The sequence below is a fragment of the Varroa destructor genome, unplaced genomic scaffold (genome assembly GCF_002443255.2).
Source record: "Varroa destructor unplaced genomic scaffold, Vdes_3.0 BEIS01000006.1, whole genome shotgun sequence".
Lineage (NCBI taxonomy): Eukaryota > Metazoa > Arthropoda > Arachnida > Mesostigmata > Varroidae > Varroa > Varroa destructor.
Genome location: NW_019211459.1, coordinates 24,826,505 through 24,834,170, shown reverse-complemented (window position 1 = coordinate 24,834,170; position 7,666 = coordinate 24,826,505). Strand labels below are relative to the sequence as shown.

Sequence of the window (7,666 nt, the reverse complement as noted above, 5' to 3'; positions counted from 1 at the left end):
GCAGATCGTCCGTATACGTGTTATCAGTCTAGCCATTAGCTTACACCATGGGCCGAAGCCTGTCAATACGACGCCAAGCAATATGGTAAAGCTATGTTAGACATCCTGCCGTTTAATACTATAACCTATGATGATAACGACTATGGATGCTTTGGTAACGAAAGTGAGGTATAGGCGTGTTTAGCAGATACGGTGTCGATATCACTAGGAAATATGGTTATGACTCGATGAACGACCGTTTTTTCAAGGCTGCTTTACTATCTAGCTGATTATAGTGTTTTAGATTTTTACCGAGTTGCGTCCTTCTTTTCGTTCTACGCTTCTTTATTATGTCCTAACAGGGTTGTTTGCAGGGGGGTCTTGGTCACTGAGACAGGCGGCCAACCACTGTGGTTGACACCTGACAACTACCCGGTAAATCACAATTTAATTAAGTCCAATGGGTTTCGTTCGCCGAGAGATCGTTTCCTCTTTGCGGTAATTCAATTGAGTGGTCTAGAAACGATCTCAGTTAATGTCTTTGATTTCTACATTGTCGCCCTCTATAATCGCTCATAGTTATTGTTACTTCTATGACATATTAAGTTGAAATATTAAAATATATTTAATGCAAAGTATCAATCTCGCTCAGAACTTATTCGTAACAAATTTTACTATTATTATATTAATAACTTAACAAAAAATTTGACTCCCAACACCTTTTGATGTTAACGGACAATCAGCGTTAGTGGCAAGAGTTGTTTCGCGTCGCGCGTTTCAATAGGTCTTCTTGCGTGTCGAATGAAGGGCATTTTTTTGCGTACAATGGTATAGGCATCAGTCGGAAGAAAAGCAGAGGAAAGACATGCGTCGAAGCTGAAGCTTTGTCTGATTTATTATCCATATAACTAAATGACGTAAAAGAAATTGGAATATTATGTATGTTTGTGTAGATATCACTTATACTGAGCTAGGGTAAACGGCTTACAATATACTCTAAATAATCCTATAAAGGCATTCGTGAAAAATACGTTATGCTATTTACAGGGTCACCGCTTGCATTGTTCGAGAGATTCATTGTAACAAAGTGTGAGCTTTACCGTAAGAATAGACATGTTGCGATAGGTCCTTTGCTTACAACCTAATCTCATTACGTGATTAGCCCGTAACGTAACAAGATAGCGATTGTCGGCCATATTTGTCTATATTTGAATGAGTAACAAAAGTGGTGTTTTATGCAACTTGTGTCCTAGAAGCAAAATTCTATGGAAGTTGTTTGCTTTGGACCATGATTTGTCGGAGCCGAAACCTACAATTTATCGAGTTGTAGGGTTAAATTTCTATTTGTGAGAACTTGAAAGTCTGCCCCAGAGCCAAATCTACTAGAATTAACTCTGTAAATGATTTATTTCTATTTAAATATTTTCTACTTTTAAAAGCCGTTCGCTTGTCCTTTGCAAACAATCATATCATGTTTAGGTCAACCCTTATGCGTGTGTATACCTTCAAATAAAAAATCGTTTATTACCCTTTCACAAGGTTATATGCAGTATTATTTATTAAGTGATCCTGTTGCGAACACGTACTGGATTAAAAAAAACGACGAAGTTTCAGGTAAGGCTCTTTACCTAAAATATGTTTTGAAGTTTTACGCCTTAATCTGCTGTCGTTAATCATTACTCTAGACGGCTGGCTCTTTTTAGCAAAAAGACACAAACCATGCGTTTTCTCCTAGTTTGGAACCTAGACTGCCTCAAGTATTCCTAAATTTCGTAGGTAAAGCACGTTAGTGCGGTATTGCTACGGGGGCAAGACCTATCATCTAAGCGTTCCGCGGCGGGACCGCAGCGGGCGTTCGGGGTGAAATGACGTTAGTACCTTTGAAACTGCCTAATGCATCGTATTTCCCGTTTGCTTCATGAAAATACATTTGACTCAACCTGTGTTGCCTTCTTTTTTTTCTTTTACTTCCTCTATCACTGCTATAACAATTTTGCTTCCCAACTATCGAACGGACCCGCGTGGAAACATTTGCTTAAGTCACAATAGTACGAGAGATATTAGGCTGCTAATGCTTCGGTGTAACTCGTGATATAACCGCCCTCGGCAGGCAGATGCTTTCAAACGACTACAACTTCCCGAAACAGCCGTCAAATGATTTGCAGTACTATACGCCCGCGTCGATGCGATGTTCGAACTGGGAACCGTCTACGGCGGGGTGACGCCAGATGAGAACGAATTCTCGACACGAGAAAATATAAAAAAAACGCAAAAAGCAAGCAGTAACTGGGGCAAAATCATTTTATTTACTGCCGATGGCAGAAAACAGATACAGAGATTGAACAACTTTAACAACTTCACGGTGGCAGCTGGTTTCGTTCTTAAAACATGACTGCGTAATTAGTAATCTCAACAAATAGCAGATCTAATAAACGTGCCAATAACAACTGAGCAATATACATTTACAATAATCATAATAATAATCTAACAAGAAAAAAAAAACAATTTCTATCTCTGTAAACAGGATTCAAATGATACGCTAGAAATAAAAAAAGAAAAGCTAAAAAGAAAAGCTTGTGTGTCTGGGGGGTGAATGGGTGGTTTCCCAATGTTACCACTGATGAACGGAAATGAACAACACCCCGTAGACGGCACAGCGCTACAGATATCGCGGTCGTTACGTTGGTAGATTAGAGTTTGTTCGAAATAATTCTTCTTATTACCCAGCGAAATTGCTTAGTTTCTTTAATGTGCGTGCGTGTGTGTGTGTGTGTGTGTGTGTGTGTGTGTGTGTATATAGAAGTAATCTCAGCGTTCCATGTTGAAGCTGAAACAAAAAAGCGAAAATAATCGAGAACGTATCTAATGATAAAGGAAGTTATGTATACATAGCATCTGTTAAAACTTTTTTGAAATTAAAGAAACAATTGGAAATTGTTCCCATTGAACACAATGCAGTATCCAATGTTTAAGTGTAACGTTTGAACGGCGCACTGAATATTAATTGTAGTTAAGCTTTATAGACCTATCACCGGCACACTGATGGAGCGGACCCCACAACTTGTCGTCAGTGGCAACTTCATGATGTTAGACCTTTGCCAGTTTCTGTGCTGTGGTGAGACACCATAACACAGCCGCAGTAGGTTATCCGTACCCAATATTCTAACCGACAAAATTTTTTTGGCCGAAGTGAGGTCTATGCTTCGTGCGCATGGACCAAACAATAAAGACATAGTGGATTACACTGGTCATTGCCGGTATCGTTGTTTTTGTTAATCTGTTATTGTTTTTTTTTAATATAGAAATACTACCCAGAAAGAGCACGTTTTCAGGGTTACCAACATCGGGAAGGTTGATCAGTCGTGCTGTAGAATTGCCCAATTGAAGCATTGACTGCTTTCTAACGTGAAATAGAGTTGAATCCTCGCACTTGTCCTACCCTTCAAAAATGAACCCTAAATAAATGGTAATATCCAGCTATTATTCGGTCTTTTGTTAAGCATTGCTCTCGCACTCAACCACAATCACTATAAGACCTTCCATGTAAATGATATAGTTTGCCGCGAGACTTGTTCTATTGATGCATTACTGCTAGATTATAAATATCAAATTGTGTTATCAATGTCTACAGACAGTTTCAATAAGAAATTCGTTTATACAAAATCTAGGTCTCTTTCTCCGACCCGTACGGGTCATTTACTTCTTGTATTTTTATACTAGAACAATTTAACACTATGATTACAATCTTTACAGTTTAAGTTCAAAGTACGTTTACCTGTTGAGAAAGTTTTTTAAAAGGGACTAGAAGACAAACATGGAGAAAGTGTCCCGAACGAACGTAAACTATAGTGTCTCTGTGTTCTTGAAAGCAACGATTGCATCAAAATTACCTAGTAAATAATGAAAAACTGAAATAACAACCTTCCGTTCAATGAAAAACAGATTCAAAATCACCTCTTTCACGTCGTTTTTTTTTTTTAATTGTCTTTTCAGCCCGACAGGCATACACTTAATTCATTAAGTTTTAAATTTTATAGAAATTCACATTCAGGAAGATGATTTTTTATCTTCACCATTACTGCGCCGCTGCCCACGGTCAAATATAGTCAATCAGAAAAGCACAACCTGCGATTAAAGATCATGTCATCGAGTAGCCTTTTCCCCCGTAGGTACTAAAGGTAAAAGGTACATAGGTTTTTCCACAAACTTGAATTGGATCCAAGAAATTTCGAAGATTATCGCCTCCTTGTAGCTGGATAAAGAATTACGAGCCTTGCCACGTGTAAGCGTCGCACGCATTCAAAGCAGACGTGATTTATAGCCCAAGAGGCCATAGCGCTTAGACTAAAAAACTAATCGGCGTAATACGTAGGAATACTGAAATCAGCGCAGTAGAGCTATATTAGTTTATAATAGTACACCATTTTTCAGTAGAAATAGGGAAACAAAGTAGCGTCGACAATATTCCTGCTATCTATTGGCAAGTCGGTAATATACCTTATGCTGTTATAGGGTCCTCTTGCCACGCACTCCAAAGTACATACTTCAGAATGATTTATATTGCCGGCTGAGGATAATTTATAAACAAGCGCAGACCAGCGTATATACCGTGTGTAGTGACGCTTACCGACAATAGGCTCTGTAATGCCAACCTTACTGTGAATATAAGAAATTATGTAGGAAATGTCGTGGAAAGTTTATGACAAGAGAATAAAAGCCGTTTTCGATACATCTGTAGCTTAAGCCAATACTGAGATTCTTTTTACTAAAGTTCATTTTTACAAACGTTGCACTGAGTCCTACCTTTCAATTTTCAGTTCGTTAACTTTGCTATAACTTGTCCTTTTTTTTGGCCGTATATGGTCGCGAGCAACAGGAGTGTACCATTAACAGAGAGACTGACTAGCTAGAAAAGTCGTTCTTAGCTTTTTGATACTTTGGAACATAACTATATTTACTGATACATTTGACTATGACGAGTAACAGTGTTCTAAAGAGAAGAGTTTCAATAAACAGAGCGTTATAGAAGTGCCAGCTTGATGCACTGCTGTCACAGCTTGGCGCTCACCTAAAATGTTTCGACATTCGATAATGATCTACTCTCTGAAAGGCTCTGCCATTTTGATCAGATCTATGCTATTACAAGATGAAGGTACCTTAACATAAGATAAAATAAAGTTGTCCTATCTCGTCGTCTAATCTCAACATATTGCCTTATATACCTGCGTTGCGTATGAAACTACGAGTATTGATCGGCACTTGCATTAGAATCTGTAAATTTTGTAGGTCTGTGTATTTTTGCAGAAGCCGAAGCCAAGCAACGCATCGATGTGTCAATTATAATTCGCTTTAGTCAAAAAGACAACAATAAACCAGACGTACGTAGCAACCTTAGTAATTTTGTTGCCTATATTATTATTTTTTTTTTAATGAATTATGTTCTCTCTTTTTCCGTCTAAACTAAATTTTCATTAATTAACAGTCGCCTAACGTCATATCAACAATCGAAATCACGATAGCCTTCCAGTACATCGTCATCGGTCTATAATATTAGCCTAAGAAGGGTGCCGACCCTAGCTCGGGACAGAGCTTGCACGCAAACGGAGACATCTATGATATTCTTCGCTAAAAATGACCGACTGGTAAAAAGAAAGGTTGCTAACGCCTTGACGGTGTCGGCAGGTTACAAATGAATGGAATGTCCGCAAGCAACTTTAAAGGTATTCTCTTTGTAGCCATTCATTCCACAAAATCGCGGCCCCAAACGATAAAGAGGAAGCCATCGTGCTGGTTGTATGGCTTTCTTGAAATGAAGGTGTTAGGCTTAGCCCGTCGCAGATATGTAGGACAGGAACAAGAAAGATACGGTACAGAACGAATGCTGCGTACAGATCGTTTATTGCTCATACCGTATATTATCGTATTATTACTCATACCGAAACTGTGAAAAATCGAATATCGAATACCGTTAGCATGTGTAATCGATGCCGTAGGGGCAATAAAGTGGGCAGACAGGCTTTCTTTAATGTATCGACCGATTTTGTACTCCTACTTCTCGTAACATCTGCTAAGGCGATATTAGTTCCCCAGCAGTCTTAAGTTACTTGCAGTGCCGCCTATTTTATGCGGATAAGCTCATTCATACTTAGGCGTAAAGGTACAGCTGAACGACCAAATACAGCTGTGGTCAAAAAGGGTACATTGACGCGTTAGATAAGGTCATGGGTAGTATGGCTATTGTCGCCATTTACAGTTGTTTTTCGGCTAAATATTTCGAAGCTATCTATTTCATATGTTGCAGATCCTTATCTACCTTGCACAGTTTACCTTCATTTTTCTCCAGAGGCACGATAAAATCATCTATGCTCGAAATAGCTACGAGGAAAGCTTAACTCACATATATGGATTGCTCGATAAGTTCACCGGATTTTTTCTTTCGTTTGGCTACCTAGCAGTGAGACTGCCATTTTATTTATACCGCACAGACGCCCTGTACTATATATCTGCCCCCTACCCGCGTTAGGACACCGTTTGGCCCATGTATAAAAGTTACATGTAACGCACAGGACCTATCAAATCAAACTTCCGCATACAACAAGTGTATGTTTTTAGTGGTCAAACAAACTGGCATGGAAGCAGGCCACGTCGCGCGAGCGACTGCACGACCCAGTTTTATGGAACACTATCGGAACCTTCGACGCATGGAGTAAGTACGCCTACACATAAGTTAACTGGATTTATCCAGTATAGTCCATCAGGCCGAAGTTCTCATTTATAGATTTTCTATTCGTTCTCATAGATTTATTTTCCACCCTGTTCGATGGACATCTACGCCAGGATGCAAAACTACCCGAGCGCGGCCAATGCTTCGTCAATTGGTACCAAGGCGGCATCTATTTATTACAGGCTAGCGTGACAGTCCGTGACATGCTGCCTGAGTCCGCGGTTATAGTTGACAATTTTTTCAGAAGAATGATCCCGTCATTTGAAATAATTGTGCCGCAAGCCGGCTAAATTAAACTACGGTAGTTTACGGGTAAGCACCATTTTAGAAGAGATTTCGAAAATCGAGTTCACTAGCGTATCTTTATTATGAGTAATTTGTTGAAAATACTATCATTTAGTAAAAATGGCGTAGCTTGTTAATATCGTCCAAAGTCTTAGTTAATAGTTACGAGGTACCTGCGAAATTATGGATATACTTGGGACGAATTCAGTCAGTAAAAAGTACGTAAACTTAGCCAATGGCTTATGCTATGTATGAGATGCGATAAGTTTAATATAGAACAAAAAAAAAAAACATATTGTGGATGGCTCGCTCTTTGTAACTTAAAAAAATTTATAGAACAGCGCCCTAGATTTTCTTGCTAGCAGGTAGTATCGTGCTATTATCAGTAAGTTTATCAAATTTGTCCTAAAGGTAGAAACTAAAAAAAGCTTGTATTTGCATTGCAGTGGCGTTCAATACTCGTCTTTTATCCGATTTGTCTGATCAAGCCCAAATCAACTACTCCAGGCCACTGTGAAGATTACCGGCCGCTATCGTTGAGCGCATTGACCTCAAAACCATGAAACCACGGATTCCGTTTAATCAATTACTTCTTAACAGCCCAACAAATAGGTGCTGTCTCCTTAGGACTAACTGTTGCTAATGAAATGGATAGTTAACCGATAAAAAACATGACTC

General features: G+C 39.0%; 1 long non-coding RNA gene across 1 annotated transcript; it reads left to right on the top strand.

Annotated features, from left to right (window-relative positions):
- The first annotated feature begins 3,484 nt into the window (after positions 1 to 3,484).
- On the top strand, positions 3,485 to 7,666 carry LOC147755018 (uncharacterized). The gene is made up of 3 exons (XR_015330260.1): positions 3,485 to 6,685; positions 6,779 to 7,015; positions 7,435 to 7,666. It is a non-coding gene; the product is annotated as an uncharacterized LOC147755018 (long non-coding RNA).